This window comes from Tachyglossus aculeatus, chromosome 15 (assembly GCF_015852505.1).
Source record: "Tachyglossus aculeatus isolate mTacAcu1 chromosome 15, mTacAcu1.pri, whole genome shotgun sequence".
In the NCBI taxonomy this organism is placed as follows: domain Eukaryota; kingdom Metazoa; phylum Chordata; class Mammalia; order Monotremata; family Tachyglossidae; genus Tachyglossus; species Tachyglossus aculeatus.
The window spans coordinates 7379405-7397023 of record NC_052080.1 but is presented as its reverse complement, the minus strand read 5'-3'; the positions used below and the strand labels follow the sequence as shown (position 1 = coordinate 7397023).

The window sequence follows — 17619 nt, the reverse complement described above, 5'->3', positions numbered from 1 at the left end:
TTTACATTAAAAATTATTGGATGGCACATGCTGTTAGGACCTCCTCCAAGAATGAATTTGGGAAGAATCTGTCCAAGCAAGAGTCCCCCGAGAAAAAATATGGGCTCAATATTCATTCATTCACTCAACATAGGCTGATGGCAAAGGAAACTCACTCACAACAAGCACTTTGTCGTACCAGACCTGAGAGTGAATGAATACATCAGGATGTTAAGTCACGATCTAGCAACCGTCCTTAAAGGAAACATGAGTTGAATATAAATTGTCCACAATGAATCAGCATAATGGCACTCTGGAAAAAAAAATCTCTGCAATGCCAGCAATTTATTGAAAAACACCATTCTAGCTGCCATGAAGACAGTCAGTCATAGTAATTGAGCACTTACGGTGTGCACAACACTGTACTAAGCATTTGGGAGACGACAGTTGGTAGACATGTTCCCTCCCACTAAGTTAAATTTCTGGAGAAGGAAGACACCCCTGTCCCCTGCTTCAGGGAATTCCATGACATCACCTAGGTTTTTCCAAATCCTCTATACCCATGGATAAGCTCTCCTCTTATAACAGGAAGGATAGTTGTTCAGTAGTAGTAGTAGTAGTAGTAGTAGTAGTAATGATAACTGTATTTAATGAGCATCCAGTGGGTGCAGTGCATTATACTAATGCCAGGAAAAGTAAATGAGATGCATCCCTTGGCCATGAGGAGTTTATACTCAAACAGGAGAGGCAGAAATATATCATTTTATTATTTTTGTAGTTCTACCCATAGGAAATACAATGGCCGTGGACTGTTCGAAGCAACAGCCTGCCAACTAGCCTTTCCACAGAAGGGTGGTCTTCAGAGCTCTGCCTTACGGACGTTAGCTGAATACGTCAGAATTATTTTGAGACGGCTTTGGCGGAGTCAGCAGCCAGTACAGATGGGTCTGAGAAGCTTGGCTGGGGAAGGAAGGCAGAGCTAGAGAGGATTACAAAGTCTGGCAAGAAAGCTGTATCTAGGGCTCCTTTTGCGGGCAGGCAGACGGATAGGCAGACAGTAAGGGTGGATCCCTGCTGGGGCCCTTGTTGTCATATTTTTCTGACAAGGCAGGCGTACTTATAGCACACAGTAGGCCAGAAGGATTTCCCTTCTTTCCCTCCCTTTCAGATCTGCTGGAGAGGCGACAGGGTCCCAGTCTCATGCGTAGTTTTCCCAGGGCGAGCGCATCCACAGGCTGCCAATATTTTTCCTGGCATGAGAGTGCAGAACAGATGTCTCTTCAAACCGCTCAGGCCCCTCTGCAGCTTGTGCACTGCCAGTGTCCCCATCCGGCACGTTTTCTTTTCTGAACCACCACGTCGACCCCCTCAGGCTTGCTCTTCCCCTCCACCTTCTCGTGCCCGAAGGCTGAACGACCCCCCTGCCCCATCCCTTGGGTCCCATGCCTGGTGGCCCCTGAAAGCCTGCTGGAACTTGTCCAGCCATCCGACTCAATTCAATACTCCCCGCTTTGGGGTCCCATATGGTTATTCACACTTCAGCAGAATGCTCAGAGAAATTATGTTCACTAAAAGGGCCAGTTGGTGGTCATTGTGAGGCTGCCTCCTCCAGGAAACCTTCCCGGTTGGATCCATAGCATTGCAAAAAGCGTCAACCCAATAGCCTCCTTAAGCCATTTTGTACAAATGTATATTTCGTTTAACCTAATGGAAAGAGCGTGGACTGGGAGGCAGGAAACCCACGTTGGAGTCCCAGATCTCCCAGTGGTCTGCACTGGGTTGTGGGACAATTCATCTACTCTTTCTGGGCCTCAGTTTCCTCATATATAAAATGGGGTATGACCCTCTTGTGGTACAGGAACTGTTTCCATCTCATAACCTTGTATCTTAGCACACCGCAAATGTTTAATAAATGCCATCATCACTGTGGTTATATGGTTGTATTATGACATTCATACAATAGCCTGCGTTCTCCTCCTACATCACCTACTTGTAAGTAATTTTTTGTCCACCACCCGTTAGATTGTAAGCTCCTTGATGGCAGGGGATGGGTGTTTTACTTTTTTGGTGCTCTTCCAAGAGCTCAGTCCAGTGATGTTTACACAAATGCTCAATAAATCCCATGGAGTGACTGGTGGAGGCACTTTCCTCAGTAAAACAAGCATCTTGAATTGCATTTTCCATTTGGCATGGACTTTCCCATTGCTCATATCCACTCCCTATCCTACCCACTCTCCTCCCTCCACCCACAGCCAGGAGAATTGATCTAGGCACCAGAAGAACCTAGCCTGGTAAATGGTGGACTCATTTGACTGGTATCATTCATTCAGTCGTATTGTGCTCTGTATTGTGCTGTGTGCAGAGCACCGTACTAAGCGCTTGGGAAGTACAAGTTGGCAACATATAGAGACGGTCCCTATCCAACAAGGGGCTCACAGTCTAGAAGGGGGAGACAGACAACAAAACAAAACATGTGGACAGGTGTCATCAGAATAAATAGAAGTAAAGCTAGATAATAATAATAATAATAATGGTATTTGTTAAGCGCTTACTATATGCAAAGCACTGTTCTAAGCGCTGGGGGATACAAGGTGATCAGGTTGTCCCACGTGGGGCTCACAGTCTTAATCCCCATTTTACAGATGAGGGAACTGAAGCACAGAGAAGTTAAGTGACTTGCCCAAAGTCACACAGCTGACAATTGGCAGAGCCAGCATTTGAACCTATGACCTCTAACTCCAAAGCCCGTGCTCTTGCCACTGAGCCATGCTGCTTCTGCACATCATTAACAAAATAAATAGAATAGTAAATATGTAGAAGTAAAATAGAGCAATAAATCTGTACAAACATATATACAGGTGCTTTGGGGAGGGGAAGGAGGTAGGGCAGGGGGGTGGGGAGGAGGAGAGGAAAAAGGGGGCTCAGTCTGGGAAGGCTTCCTGGAGGAGGTGAGCTCTCAGTAGGGCTTTGAAGGGAGGAAGAGAGCTAGCTTGGCGGTTGTGCGGGGGCATTTCAGGCCGGGGGAGGACGTGGGCCGGGGGTCGACGGCAGGACAGACCCGCCGTCCAGTATCCAGTCCAGATATCCAGTCATGAAGTCCCATCCTCCCTGCCCCACAACTCTGCCTCCTGGGCCAGAGTCACTGCAAATTAGCAAATGATCCAAACCAAAGCTGCTGGCCTGGATTAGCTTTCATTGTCAAGGCTTCATCTTCAAGTGCTCTGCATATAGCACTCAATAAATACGATTGATGATGATGATGATGATCTTCAAACACCTCAGACATTAATAAACATAACAACTGTGAAGGCATAGATGCAGCTTAGAGTCAAGGGAAACTTACTAGACAAAAATTTCCTGAAAATCAATAATGGACTAAGTTTCTAGTCTGTCACCCCTTTTCTAATTTAATGTAGACAAGCTCCACTGGGGTTGCTGGGGCGGCAGGGAGGGAGTGACAGTGAATCGATCACTAGTATATACAGAGCAGTTACTCTGTAGAGAGCCCTGTAGTAAGTGCTTGGGTGAGAACAGTAGGGTTAGTAGTCGTGATCTTTGCCCTCAAGAAGCTTACAATTACAAATACACTAAAATAAATTTCAGGTAGGGGAAACAAACAAATTTAGATCTATATAAATTCCGTGAGGGGAGGGGTGGGGTGAGTAAGTGCTTAGGGGCTGTGGGTTCAAGTGTGAAGGCAACACAGTAAGTGTGGAGAAAAGGTGGGGAAGGAAGGGATTAATCAGGGAAGGCCTCCTGGAGGAGATATCAATTTAGAAGGGCTTTGAAGATGGGGAGTGCAGTGATCTGTTGGGTACTAAGAGGGAGAGAGCAATTGTGAGAGGTGAAAGTAAGGCACAATGAGTAGGTTGGCATGAGAGGAGTGAATCACTGGAATTGGGGTTCTAGCAGAAGAAGAGCAGGGAGAGCTGATCCTTTTAAAAATCACTCACCCCTGTAAAGCCATCTGATGGCATGGTTTCAAAGAGACGTTGGAATTTGGTGGGATGTTATGACTTAGTTTTTCCTCTAATCCAACCAGCAGTTGGAGGGAAATATATCTTGGGCATCAGCATGTTTATCACTGTGCTCCTTTCAGCTGGAGAAACTCTTGCTATATTTTGCCATCAGGTTTGGAAACTTCATTCCATTAAACAAAGGGGAAAATGAGCATCACTCCATCCAAGAAGATAAACAATAGTGAATCTAGATGATGTATTGTAATTGGGAATCTGAATAAAAGTTTCAGATAAAGCAAATTAAATGCTGGGATAGTAATGTTCAAACAGATGAGTTAGAGGCAAATCAGATTCTGACGTATCACGCGCTGCCTGCTGCCAGAAAGATTTAGCCCCGGCTGCATTTTGTCTGGGTCGAAAAGGATATTGGGCTTTTTAGCTCTAACTTACTCCTGTCGATTTCTCCAAGGGCCATCTTTTCTAATAAGCATGCTGGAGCATCCTTTCTATCCACAGATTGCAATCTGAATTTGAATCGGTTTCAGATAAAGCGGCATTAGGCAAACAGGAAAGCAATTAAGGCTGCAGAGGCGTTTAAAAATACCTCCAGGTCTGAACCTGAGAAGGCCTTTGATTTTAAAGGAAGTCCTGGCCCGAGGTTGCATGTTTCAGCTAGTGCTGATGAGACTCCTCATTGAGAGTCCCTACCATCTCTCCCCTTCTCCCCGCCTCCTTGTCCTTGCTCTTCAGTAGCTATAAATAGCATACTGACGATGCATCAATCTTTGAAATTATAACGGAGGAGCGTGTTCCAAGCACACGTACACCCTTCTGCAAGGACTTTTGATTGGGTGGCGTAATACAGAGTCAGGAGACACATATTTTGCATGGCCACCTGATAATTAAAGGGGAGAAGCGGACTACTGATTTTTGGCTCCGGTTTATCGGTAAGTCAGTGGAAGAGCTTGAAGCGAAGGATGGCAGAAACCTCGGAGAGCCTCCACTCTCTGAGGGCGAGATCCTTGGAGGCTGAAACCTCCTCCTTTCTTAGCAGCAGATCGGTGAGGAAGTGATTGACCTAGAGGGAGATGTTTCTATTCTTCTCCCTTGGTGCAGATGGGGGTTGATAATAATAATAATAATGGCATTTGTTAAGCGCTTACTATGTGCAAAGCACTGTACTAAGCGCTGGAGAAGATACAAGGTGATCAGGTTGTCCCACATGGGGCTCACAGTCTTAATCCCCATTTTCCAGATGAGGGAAGTGAGGCCCAGAGAAGTGAAGTGACTTGCCCAAAGTCACACAGCTGACAAGTGGCGGAGCCGGGATTAAAACCCATGACCTCTGACTCCCAAGCCCGGGCTCTTTCCACTGAGCCATGCTGCTTCGTCGTGCCTACAGCCCGCGCCTGGGAGTCAGAAGGTCATGGGTTCTAATCCCAGCTCTGCCACTTGTCTGCTGTGTGACCTTAGGCAAGACACTGCACGTCTCTGGGCCTCAGTTCCCTCATCTATAAAATGGGGATTGAGGCTGTGAGCCTCATGTGGAACAGGGGTCGTGTCCAACTCGATTTGCTTGTACCCACCCCAGTTCTTAGTACAGTATTCATTCAGTCAGTCAGTCATTCAATCGTATTTATTGAGCACTTACTGTTTGCAGAGCACTCTATTAAGCGCTTGGGAAGTACAAGTTGACAACATATAGAGGCGGTCCCTACCCAACAATGGGCTCACAGTCTAGAATGAGGAGACAGACAACAAAACAAAACATGTGGACAGGTGTCAAGTCGTCAGAATTAATAGAAATAAAGCTAGATGCACATCATTAACAAAATAAATAGAATAGTAAATATGTACGAATAAGATAAATCGAGTAATAAATCTGTACAAACATATATACAGGTGCTGTGGGGAGGGGAAGGAGGTAGTGCGGGAGGATGGGGAGGAGGAGAGGAAAAAGGGGGCTCAGTCTGGGGAGGCATCCTGGAGGGGAGGGGAGCTCTCAGTAGGGCTTTGAAGGGAAGAAGAGAGCTCTCCTCTCCTTCCATTCCTGGACCGCTCATCAGGAAGGTCCTTCCACTTTAAACCCACTCAGTGGAACTGGGTCTCTGAGCTCTAGCCATTCACGGAGTTCTCACTGTTGTGCCCCGGCCAGGATCAGGAGAAGGGAAGGAAACACCTGGAAAAAACATCAGCACCCTCTCTAAAAGGGGTCAGCCAGCATGGCGGAGAGGTCAGAGAAATGCACAGGACTCCTGGTTCATTTATTGTCCAAAGCATTCCCTAAGGGCAAGATCTTGGAAGGAACCTTTTCCGTCATCGATAAAGCTATTGCTTTTTCTGCGGGCCCCACTTGACCACCTGTACTGCATCTTGGAAGACTGAAGGAACTAAGCAAAGGAAAACACAAGAAAAAAGGAGGCTGTAACTGGATCTGTGGATCTGTGGAGGGAGGGCAGTCCAGGCCAGGGAGAGGACCCCCTGGCAGATAGTAAGCGCATAACAAATACCATCATCATTATTATTATGATTATTGATGCCATGGAATCACTGGGCAGCTAGCCCGTCTTCTAGACTGTGAGCCCATTGTTGGGTAGGGCCCTTCTCTATATGTTGCCAACTTGTACTTCCCAAGCACTTAGTACAGTGCTCTGCACACAGTAAGCGCTCAATAAATACGATTGAATGAATGAATGGATGAACCTGCTACAGAGCAAAGCACCAAGATCAGCTCACTGAGACTGCGCTTTGTGAAGCCCACCCCGCAGCCTGCACAGTTTCTTTCCTCCCCTGGGAAGGATTTGGAGGTGCAGAGCTCGGGGCTAATGTTGACTAGTATAGCCCTACCGGGCAGTGTGCTGAGATGAAGGTGTAAGAGAGCAACAGGAATTTCAGACTCTGGGGCACGTCCCCTGCAGCTCATGGCCTGAGATCAGCATCTGACAGGAGGGGAAGAAGAGAGGCTTATCAGAGAAATCCACTGGCTGCCAGCCCTGGCTGAGTACATGCTGTCTGGTGCATAAATTGGCTATTCATTTGCTTTTTGGTATTGTCATCGGTGGTGCATAAAGATAAAAGAATGTTGGAGAGTTCTGTGAGGGGCAGAAGAGAAGTCAGAAAGAGGAAATCAAGAGGCAAGAGATAGAGGGAAGAGAGTCAACCATGGCTAAGTTGGAAGGCGTTGTTTCCTCCGTACCTTTGGGAGCTCCCATTAATCAGTCAGTGGTACTGATTAACAGACTGGAGAACTGTCAGTTCATTTTGGGCAGGGAGCATGCCTACCAACTCTCCTGTACTCTCCTAAGAGCTTAGTACAATGCTTTATACTCACTAAGCACTAAATTAATGCCATTGATTAATGTGAGTGCTTATTGTGTGCAGAACAGAGACCCAGGAATCAGGAGGCCCGAATTCTATTCCCAGCTGCCACTCATTCACTTACTGTGGTCGTGTAACTTCTCCCAGCCTCAGTTCCTTCAGATGTGACATGGAAATTAATACACCTGCCAATATTCCCTGCATCCCAGAAATTTTGAGAGGAAAAAATGGGCTTATTAATATAAGATGCCTTGAAAAACAAAAGGGATGTACGCATTCAAGAGGCAGTAGTAGTAACATTTGTTGGGTGCCCACTGAATTCAAGGCACTGTACTTAGCACCTGAGACAGTATATCAGAAGCCCAAGAAATGTTCTTTATCTACCAGAAGCTTTATTTTCTAAGGGGAGGACAGTCATAAAAGATTTACAGATTGTGTTATCAGAACAAATAATTTAATATGTGATTAAAAATGTATTTGCTCAAAAGTTCTGAGCATGGGTGTTAATAAATGCATAAATGCTAGCAGTGGTTGTTGGGTTGATAGGGCTCACAGTGTGTGGAATTAATCACGGAAGGCGTGTTGGGGGAGGCATATATTGTGATGTTGAAAAAAGAACTAATTACATTGTCAGAAATGCCACCGTAGACACTAAATCTTCGTACGGGCACAATTTGTTTTTTGAAATCTTGATTCTTAAAACAAGGCCTGTGCAAATGGAACACTGATTGTAAAAACAGCCCAGAACCATTTAATCAAGGCTGCAGTTGTTATAAGATCATTAGCAGGAATGAAAACTTTCCCACTTGAAATAGAATGAACCCCTTCAAGCCCTCCATTTATTTTCCATCAGAGACAATTTCCAATTGGCCTTGCGCTGTCCATGACCCTTAATAAATCACAGGGACAAATTGCGAAAAAGTAGACTTTATTAAGATTTTGTTACTATTTCCAGTTACAGCCTCCTTTTTTCTTGTGTTTTCCTTTGCGTAGTTCCTTCAGTCTTCCAAGATGAAGTATAGGTGGTCAAGTGGGGCCCGCCGAAAAAGCAATAGCTTTATCGATGACAGAAAAGGTTCCTTCCAAAACCTTGCCCTTAGGGAACGCTTTGGACAATAAGTGAACCAGGAGCCCTGTGCATTTCTCTGACCTCTCTGCCATGCTGGCTGACCCCTTTTAGAGAGGGTGCTGATGTTTTTTCCAGGTGTTTCCTTCCCTTCTCCTGATCCTGGCCCATCAGCGAGAACTCCGGGAATGGCTAGAGTTCAGGGAGCCAGTTCCACTGAGTGGGTTTAAAGTGGAAGGAGCTTCCTGATGAGCGGTCCAGGAATGGGAGGAGAGGAGAGCATCAGGAACCTGACCACTGAGTGGGGACCTCCTGGGCCTGTCTGAGGATGCCCAGTGCTTAGTCAGGAACACCCTGGAGGAGCTGATGACCGGGCTTGGGACCCTGGAGGCTGAGGGTGTAGAGAGCCCAACCCTGGGAGGGTGTGAAGGACATATAATCCCAGCTCCGCCAATTGTCAGCTGTGTGACTTTGGGCAAGTCACTTAACTTCTCTGTGCGTCAGTTACCTCATCTGTAAAATGGGGAATAAGACTGTGAGCCCCCCGTGGGACAGCCTGATGACCTTCTAACCTCTCCAGTGCTTAGAACAGTGCTTTGCACATAGTAAGCGCTTAATAAATGCCATTAAAAAAACAGGGTCTCTTGCTCTCCAGATCGCAAAATGATCTTCTAGTCCTTCTGCTCTCCACTTTTTCTGCCTCCAGTCCATTGCCCAAGCCATCCACTCCCTGGAGAAGTAACAATAATTGGGATATTTGTTAAGGGCTTTCTGTGGGCCAAGCACCATACTAAGCATTGTGGTAGATGCAAGATAATCATGTCCAAGTAGGAGGGTGATACATTTAATCCCTGTTTTTTTAAATGGGGAAACAGAGGCCCACAGCATTTAAGTGAGTTGCCTAGGGCCATGCAGCTGGCCAGTGACAGAGCCGGAACTGGAACCCAGGTCCTCTGACTTCCAGTCCACAGTGCTTCGCCCACTCAACTTTACCAAATCACATCCCTTTCCTGTTCCTACAAAGCTCTTCTTTTAAGGCACCTCCTCCCTGAAGGTTATTCTCCGGTTAATGCCCCTCCTTCCAGATCATGCCACGTGCTCTGTTCTCATGAATCTTGTTAGCTAGGTATATATTTAGATTTACAATTTTGATCTACTCTTCTTCACTTTTAACTCCTGGGTGTTCGTCAGTTTGTCCTGCTCTTTCTTTGGAGTGGAGCAATTTGAGGGCAGGACAGTATCTTGTATGGCTTCCGTGCATTCTCCAAATGCTTGGTTCATTGCTCGGTGCACTGGAGATGCGCAGTGAGAACCGTAGATGATTTGGCAGCGGGGCGTTAATAAGTATTATTTCTGGAGAAGAAAAATGAATGTGTTTCTCATCATGTAATTTATATTTAATGATAAATTAGACTTTGCTAGCCTGATTCTGTTATTAGCAGTTTCATTTCCTTCTAGACATTTTCTTGGGGATAACCCAAAATGGCACTTCGATTTTCATGGTGTTTATTTCCTAAATACTTTCATGATGCCAAAAAACGAGCAAATCGTTGATTTGTGTCGAGCTGTTCTTCTCCCAAATTCATTTTGAAAAACTGAAATGTGCAAATCACTGCCAGTTGGCTTAAATCTACTCTTAAGAAATACACAATTCCCTGCCACTGTGTCTTCTATGGCTCTGTCTCTAGTGGCAGCGTGGTCCTGATGCCAAACTCCCAACCTCCGATGTCCTCAGTGCTCCCAGATACTGTACTACAGGTATGTAACTTAAGGAATGACAGTCATCTGTCTTTATCGACAGATAAAGTACCAGTGAGAACCATAAAATTAAATTTAAGCACAGTACTTTAATTTAAGCACAGTAGGCAGATTGCTAAGGAATATAAAGTGGTTTCTGGGTGAAGGTGAAGGTTAAAGCTTGATTTTTACCTTGATTATTTGTTCTTTTTGAAGAACTGATTATGTGCCAGTCCTCTAGACTGAAAGTTTCTCTCCACTGGAAGCTCACTGTGGGCAAGGAATGTGTGTACCAACTCTGTTATATTGTACTCTCCCAAGGTCTGTTCACAGTAAGTGCTCAATAATTACGATAGATTAATTGATCCGTGTGCTAAGTACTGGTGTAGAGATGAGAAGCAGTACGGTCTAGTGGATAGAGCACGGGCCTGGGAATCCGAAGGCCTTAAATTCTAATCTCAGCTCTGCCACTCGTCTGTTGTATGACCTTGGGCAAGTCACTTAACTCCCCGTGCCTCATTTACCTATCATCTGTAAAATGGGGATTAAAACTGTGAGCCCTGTGTGTATCATGGACTGTGTCCAACTTGATTACTGGTATCTACCTCAGCGCATAGTAAGTGCTTAACAAATGCCATTCGTTAAAAAATAAAAAGAAAGATAGATTAATCCTGTCATATGCAATCCCTGACCCACCCAGGGCTCACAGTCTTAGACAAAGGGAAAGCAGAGCTCCCTTCAGTGGTATTTATTGAGCGCTTACTGTGTGCAGAGCCCTTACTGACTCCAGACTTGAAGTGATTTACTGACCAGAGGACACATAGCAGATAAGTGGCCGACCTGGGATTAGAAGCTGGATCTCCTGACTCCTTGTCCTGGGCTGTTACTTCTAAGGCCTGCAGCCCGCTTCCAGTTTTGGGATGGGGCAGCAACCCACTCCCCAGTACCACAGCGAGGAGAGAAGCCTCCCTACGTGTGTCTTTCCAAAGTTGTCTGAGGTGACCAGATGGATGCTTGGTCACTCTAAGGTGGCCAGAAAGATCCTTGATCACTCCTGTGGAAACCCATTCTGCCCGCCACACTTAAAAGCAATAGTGATGTCTGTTAATAATAATAATAATAATAATAATAATAATAATTAAAGCATTTATTAAGCACTTACTACATGCAAAGCACTGTTCTAAGCACTGGGGAGGTTACAAGGTGATCAAGTTGTCCCATGGGGGGCTCACAGTCTTAATCCCCATTTTCCAGATGAGGTAACTGAGTCACAGAGAAGTTAAGTGACTTGCACAGCTGACAACTGGCAGAGCCAGCGTTTGAACCCATGACCTCTGACTCCAAAGCCCATGCTCTTTCCACTGAGCCGAGCTGCTTCAGTTACTGTGTATTTACTGGTGATCGAGGGCCACCTGAATTTCACCTCTATCTGTGTGGTGTTTGAGGAAAGTTTCTACTGAATTTGAGGCTCTCCCTGGAGGCTACTGGTCCACTGTAGCTTTTGGCTTTTTTTCAATTGTATTTATCGAGCACTTACTGTGTGCAGAGCACTGTACTAAGAACTTGGGAGAGTACACTATAACAGTTCTGACCCTCCCCATGCACCTTTAGTTAGGATAGAGTCAGGAACAAACGCACAGAAATGTGGGTAGAAGAGACATTGTCCTCTTATGAAGAAATTAATGCAGGCATTTATTCTAGCCTGTCCTCCCCCACCGACTCATGGAGAATTTGTCTCAGGGAGCTTCTCTGAGCCCCATTTCTGATCAGATTCTATTGTGCTTGGCACACAGTAAGTGCTTAACAAATGCCACAGTTCTTATTATTACTAGCTCTCTTATTTCTGCAGACACGAATAACTCAAGCTGGGTTTTGTTTTGTTTTGTGGTGGTGTCAGCGTCTTTTGTAGTGCACCAACAGTAGTTTATTCAAAAACATTTTATAAATAGATGTGAACTAATTTGATTAATGTTGTATGCGTAGATTTGGTGATAAAATATTTAGTACAGTGTTTACTAAGCAAAGGACTCAGCAGCTCCAAAGTCCATAATTCATAGCGGGCAATCAAAACATCAGATTCAGTGTGCTATAGAGCAAATTAAGAGAGATAAATTGGAACTTGAGTGCCTGAATGAAAAATCTGGTCGTAAAGGTCTTGGGGGTGCTGTGCTCTGGAAGTGACAATCATGCAAACAGATGCAGGATGTTCCGGACCAGTGTTCTTCAAACTTGCAGATAAATAGCAAGTTACTCGCATCAGAGCCCCCTGCCTTTTCCTGGAGGCTTGAAAAGGAGAACTGTCTGGAGTTGGAGGATTGGACTTCAGTTTGCCCGTTGCTCCCACTAGGGATTTGGGTTGAAGCTAAATTGCTTCTGGGAGAAGAGGCTGTTTCCGCTATGGGAAATCCTCCGGGGGCCCACAGCCTCCAGTGCACTGACAGGCTCAGAGAGTTCTGGATCTTCTAGAGCCTTCTAGGCCCAATCAGAATCTGCTAGAAGCCAGCAAACTGCTTTTGCAGTTGCTTGTTCCCTTTTGGGAAGCAGCATGGCTTAACGGAAAGAGCACGAGTCTGGAAGTCAGAGGACCTGGGTTCTAATCCCGGCTCTGCCACTTATCAGCTGTGTGACTTTGGGCAAGTCACTTAACTTCTCTGTGCCTCAGTCACCTCATCTGTAAAATGGGGATTAAGACCGTGAGCCCCACGTGGGACAACCTGATTACCTTGTATCTACCCTAGCACTTAGAACAGTGCTTGGCACATAGTAAGTGCTTAACAAACACCATCATTATTAGTAGTAGTAGTAATCCCGGCTCTGCCTCTTACTTGCTGTGTGACCATGGCCAAGTCATTGTTGCCAATTTGTACTTCCCAAGCGCTTAGTACAGTGCTCTGCACATAGTAAGCGCTCAATAAATATGATTGATGATGATGATGATTTGACTTCTCTGTGCCTCGTTTCCCTCAACTGTAAAATGAGGATTCAATTCCTATTCTCCCTCTTCCTTAGACTGTGAGCCTTTATGTGGGACAGGGACTCTGTCCAACCTGATGATCTATCCCAGCATTTAGAACAGTGCTAGACACATAGTGTGCATTTAATAAATACCACTGTTATTATTGTTATTATTTAGCATTGATCCACTGTGCAGGTGAAGAGCGTTCAAAGTAAATGGGAAGAAGCCATGAACCATGGAGGTTCATCTCTGCAGCTGAAAAAACCTGAAGCAAGAACAGGATGCCGACCACTTTTCTTCCATTGTTTCTGTAGAGGAAAGCATCATGGTTGTCCATGTCTACCACACACCCAGGAGAGGGACTGTTACATGTATGCTCCTGGCTCACACTCTGACTTTATCCTACCATCGATCTTTGTAGCTATCTAAAGCCTCAAAAGTTTCCCCTTGCTCAAGTGCAGATACTTGACCATCAGTCAATCAGTTGTGCGTATTGAGTACTGTGTGCTGAGCACTCTTTGAAATGCTTGGGAGGGTACAGTACAGTACATACTTCCTGCCCATAACAGACTTACAGAGAGAGGAGAGATTTCAACGTGGGAAAGATGAACTTAAAACTAAAGCTTCCTTACAGTCAAACCTATACAAAAAAAGTCGACCACGTGGCACATGCTTCCTACAGAGACCTATATTGGGGTTGGAGCTTGTCTGGGGGCCTTAGGGAACCTCTGCCTTTCAAAGCAGAGATCAAAAGGAGCCAAGGAGAGCTGTATCCTATTTCTGTCAATCAATCAATCAATCAATCAATCGTATTTATTGAGCGCTTACTATGTGCAGAGCACTGTACTAAGTGCTTGGGAAGTACAAATTGGCAACACATAGAGACAGTCCCTACCCAACAGTGGGCTCACAGTCTAAAAGGGGGAGACAGAGAACAGAACCAAACATACCAACAAAATAAAATAAATAGGATAGAAATGTACAAGTAAAATAAATAAATAAATAGAGTAATAAATATGTACAACCAAATATACATATTTCTAGACTGTGAGCCCATTGTTGGGTGGTGACCGTCTCTATATGCTGCCGACTTGCACTTCCCAAGCATTTAGTACAGGGCTCTGCACGCAGTAAGCGCTCAATAAATACGAGTGAATGAATGAATCCAGGGTCACATAAAATACTCTAGGTCAGTGTTTCCTTGTGTGGCAAGCCCTGCAGTTGCTGGCTTGCTTTCTGGAGAAGACCCACAAAAGGAACTGCTGAAATAGTTGCGTGTGTTTGTAATTGGCTGGCACTCTTGCAGGAAAATTGTCTGTCTTGCATTGTTACTGTGGCATTTGTGAAGTAGTTACTATGTGTCAAGCAGTTTTCTAAGCATTGGAGAAGATACAAGCCAACCAGGTTGGACACAGTCCCTATCCCACATGGGACTCTGAGTATAAGTAGGAGGAAGAACAGGCACTGGACCCTATTTAAAAATCAGGAAGCTGAGGCGCAGAGCAGTGACTTGGCCAAGGTCTCAATTCAGGCAACTGGCAGAGGTGGGATTAGAACCCAGGTCCTGTCACTCCCAGGCCCGTGCCCTTTCCCCGCTGCACCTTGTGTGTTTGTCTGAGTCACGGTCCCCCAATTAGAGTACAAGCTGGCTTAGGGGCTCAGGGTACGGGGGCAGATGGAGTTGAGTCGACTCCTGCATAGGTGGCCGTTTGCCCGGTTTTTACCAATCTGGGCTACAGCTGGCCTGTCAGCTGCCTACAGTGGACATGGTATCGGCCGCCGTTATGACCTGCTCCCTCGGCTTCTGCCCCCAAGTCCTGGAGCTCAGAAAGCAGTTCCCATGTTTACAGGGACCTGGAGGGGAGTACAATGACTGAGGAGCACGGATGGCTGACAGGCCTCCCCGGAGAAGTGCACTAATCAATCAGTCAACCGTATTTATTGAGCACTTCCTATGTGCTCTGCATGATACTAAGCTTTTGGGAGAGGACAATATGACAGAATTGGTAGATGCATTCCCTGACCACAAGGAGCTTACAGTATGGCAGGATATTGATAGAAATAAATTAGGGATGTGTACATAATAATAATAATGATGGTATTTGTTGAGTGCTTACTAAGTGCAAAGCACTGTTCTAAGTGCTGGGGAGTTTATAAGGTGATCAGGTTGTCCCATGGGGGGCTCACAGTCTTAATCCCCATTTTACAGATGAGGTAACTGAGGCGCAGAGAAGTGAGTGACTTGCCCAAAGTCACACAGCTGACAAGTGATGGAGCCGGGATTTGAACCCATGACATTTGACTCCAAAGCCCGAGCTCTTTCCACTGAGCCGCGCTGCTTCCCCATGCTTCCCCATAGTGCTATGGGGCCGAGGGAGGGGTGAACAAAAGGAGCAAATCTAAGTGCAAGGGCGATGTGGGAAGGAGACTATGTGTTAAAATGGAACGCTAAATTCAGACGAAGTTGGATGGACTCTCACAATGTGTCACACACGATGGCCCTGGAGGCCCAGGGTGATGGCCAAAACCTCGTGCTCGTGGCACTCCCAGCCAGCAAAGGTGTGTGCCTTCTATGTATCTACCTCTTTGTTGTATTGTGCTCTCCCGAGCGCTTAGTTCAGTGCTCTGTATGCGGTGAGTGCTCCATTAATACCACTGATAGATTGTGTGTCCTGTGAAAGCCCGAGGGAGAAGAAGGCGGAGAATGTAGCCGGAGGTGGAATTTGCGAGCTACCAAATAAGGCAGGTGGGCTATTCTGATGGTTTATTGTGGTGACATAAGTTTCTTCCAGAATTGTCCCGCATCCGGGCAGCAGAATACACAAGGCTGAACTGTTGGGTATTACCCAAGAGCATTTGTTCTGGTTTATTCTTTTCCCCAAACATTTTCCTGTCTCATGTAGATATGGGCCGATTCCTGTGTTTATAAAGGAGGGCTCGAGGAGAACCGGGATGTGTCAATCCAGCTCTGCGACTACAACAATGCCAAGCGTGTTCCCCAATCTGGTTGGCAGTTTTTCAAACAGAAAGTAATAGTTTGAAAAGAATATTTTGAAATCGCCCTCCGCTCTTCTGATTTGTTGAACTCTGAAATATGAACTAGAACAAATTAAGAATAGCATGTCCTAGATCTGGAAATCAACATTAGGCTTTAGAAAATGTGCCCTGGATATCTGTCAAGGGGAGAAACCGCTACCTGGTAAGAAATTATAGAGAGATCCTAACTGTGTGTGATGTTTGATAGAGGAAGGTTTGTTTTTAGGTGATGGTAACGGGCATATGCAAGGGGAAAATGGAAAAGTCATGTATCTTCCTTGCAACTTCATTCATTCATTGTCGTATTTATTGAGCGCTTTCTGTTCATAATTACATGTCAAAGGCTCTCTCCTTTTTTCTTTTAAATATCTCTTTGCTTTCCTTTGCCCATTTTCTCCAGAGCTATTCTGAGCTACTAATTATTGCTTTTCTGGAAATGGATGCTGTAGCAGGGGGATTAGCGACCATAAGTCCAGGCGCATAGGTCAGAATGAATTAGGTGAAATGGGAGCACCAATGGATGAAATTAGGTGAAATGGGAGCAGACTTGGGTCTGGTGTAGCCAACCAATTGCTTTGACTGCCGTAGTGGTACCCAACAGAGTAACAAGTGCTTATAATTGGTTTTTGATGAGAACTACCTCATTTCTCCACTTCACTTGACTAATGTAGTGACGTTTTAGAAAGCTGTAGATGTTTGTCCCACGAAAAGACTATGTAGGGTGATTGAGAAATACGAAGTTATTGGAAAAATGAAATATTCTGTTGGAACTAAATGGAGGCATCTAAAGGACTTTGGCAATAGGAATTTCCCCATCTAAGTAATTAAATAGTGCTTGGAGAATTCTAGGCCAGTTAGAGCTAAAGCAATGGACTGTTTGAAAAACTCTTCCGATATTAAAACTCCCCATTGTCTCTAAAGTTAACACTGGCAGAGTTGTGTCAATAATTGATTTTACTCATAATAAAGTCAAATTGAAGCTGGGGCCCTGGATCATCTTTCTGAATCCTTGGTTAATAGCACAAACTGCTTCTTGTCACCCTTTCCTGAAACAATGAAATATGCATTTGTTAGCTGGCCCCAAAATAGAGTTTTCCTTCTCAGGCTCATCAGAATGAAAATTAGGATCAGAATTCCTGGGCGATGAGAATAATCCAGGATAGAACATACAGTCTGCAGCACAATCCTATCTACAAATTCTCTTTTAGGGGTGATGCCTTGATGCAGAGGAGTTTGAGATCCAAGCAGACGTGAAAAGAGAATTGAAAAAGCAGCTTTTAGGAGATTGCATTCCATCAAATGAAAACGCTAGAAGGAGGTAAGGTTTTTGCAAAAGAAAAAAAAAACATGAGTCATCTCTTTCTTTTGGGTAATTCTCTAAGAAGCAACATTCTAAAAAGACAAAAGGCACACTTCCTTTCAGCCCCGCAAATCACAAAATCTTTTTTTTTTTAACAGGTATTTGTGCAGGGTATGCCAGGCACTGTATTAAGCGCTGGGGTAGATACAAGTTAATCAGGTGGGATGCAGTCCATGTCCCACATGGGGCCCACAGTCTTAATCCCCAT

At 45.1% G+C, this 17619-nt stretch overlaps 1 long non-coding RNA gene across 1 annotated transcript in view; it reads left to right on the top strand.

Annotated features, from left to right (window-relative positions):
- The window catches only part of LOC119937823, a 102691-nt gene extending 85367 nt beyond the window's left edge, over positions 1 to 17324 (top strand). Inside the window, exon 3 of the long non-coding RNA XR_005454222.1 lies at positions 17260 to 17324. This is a non-coding gene — a long non-coding RNA (uncharacterized LOC119937823). The remainder of the gene's footprint in view (positions 1 to 17259) is intronic.
- Positions 17325 to 17619: the final 295 nt, after the last annotated feature.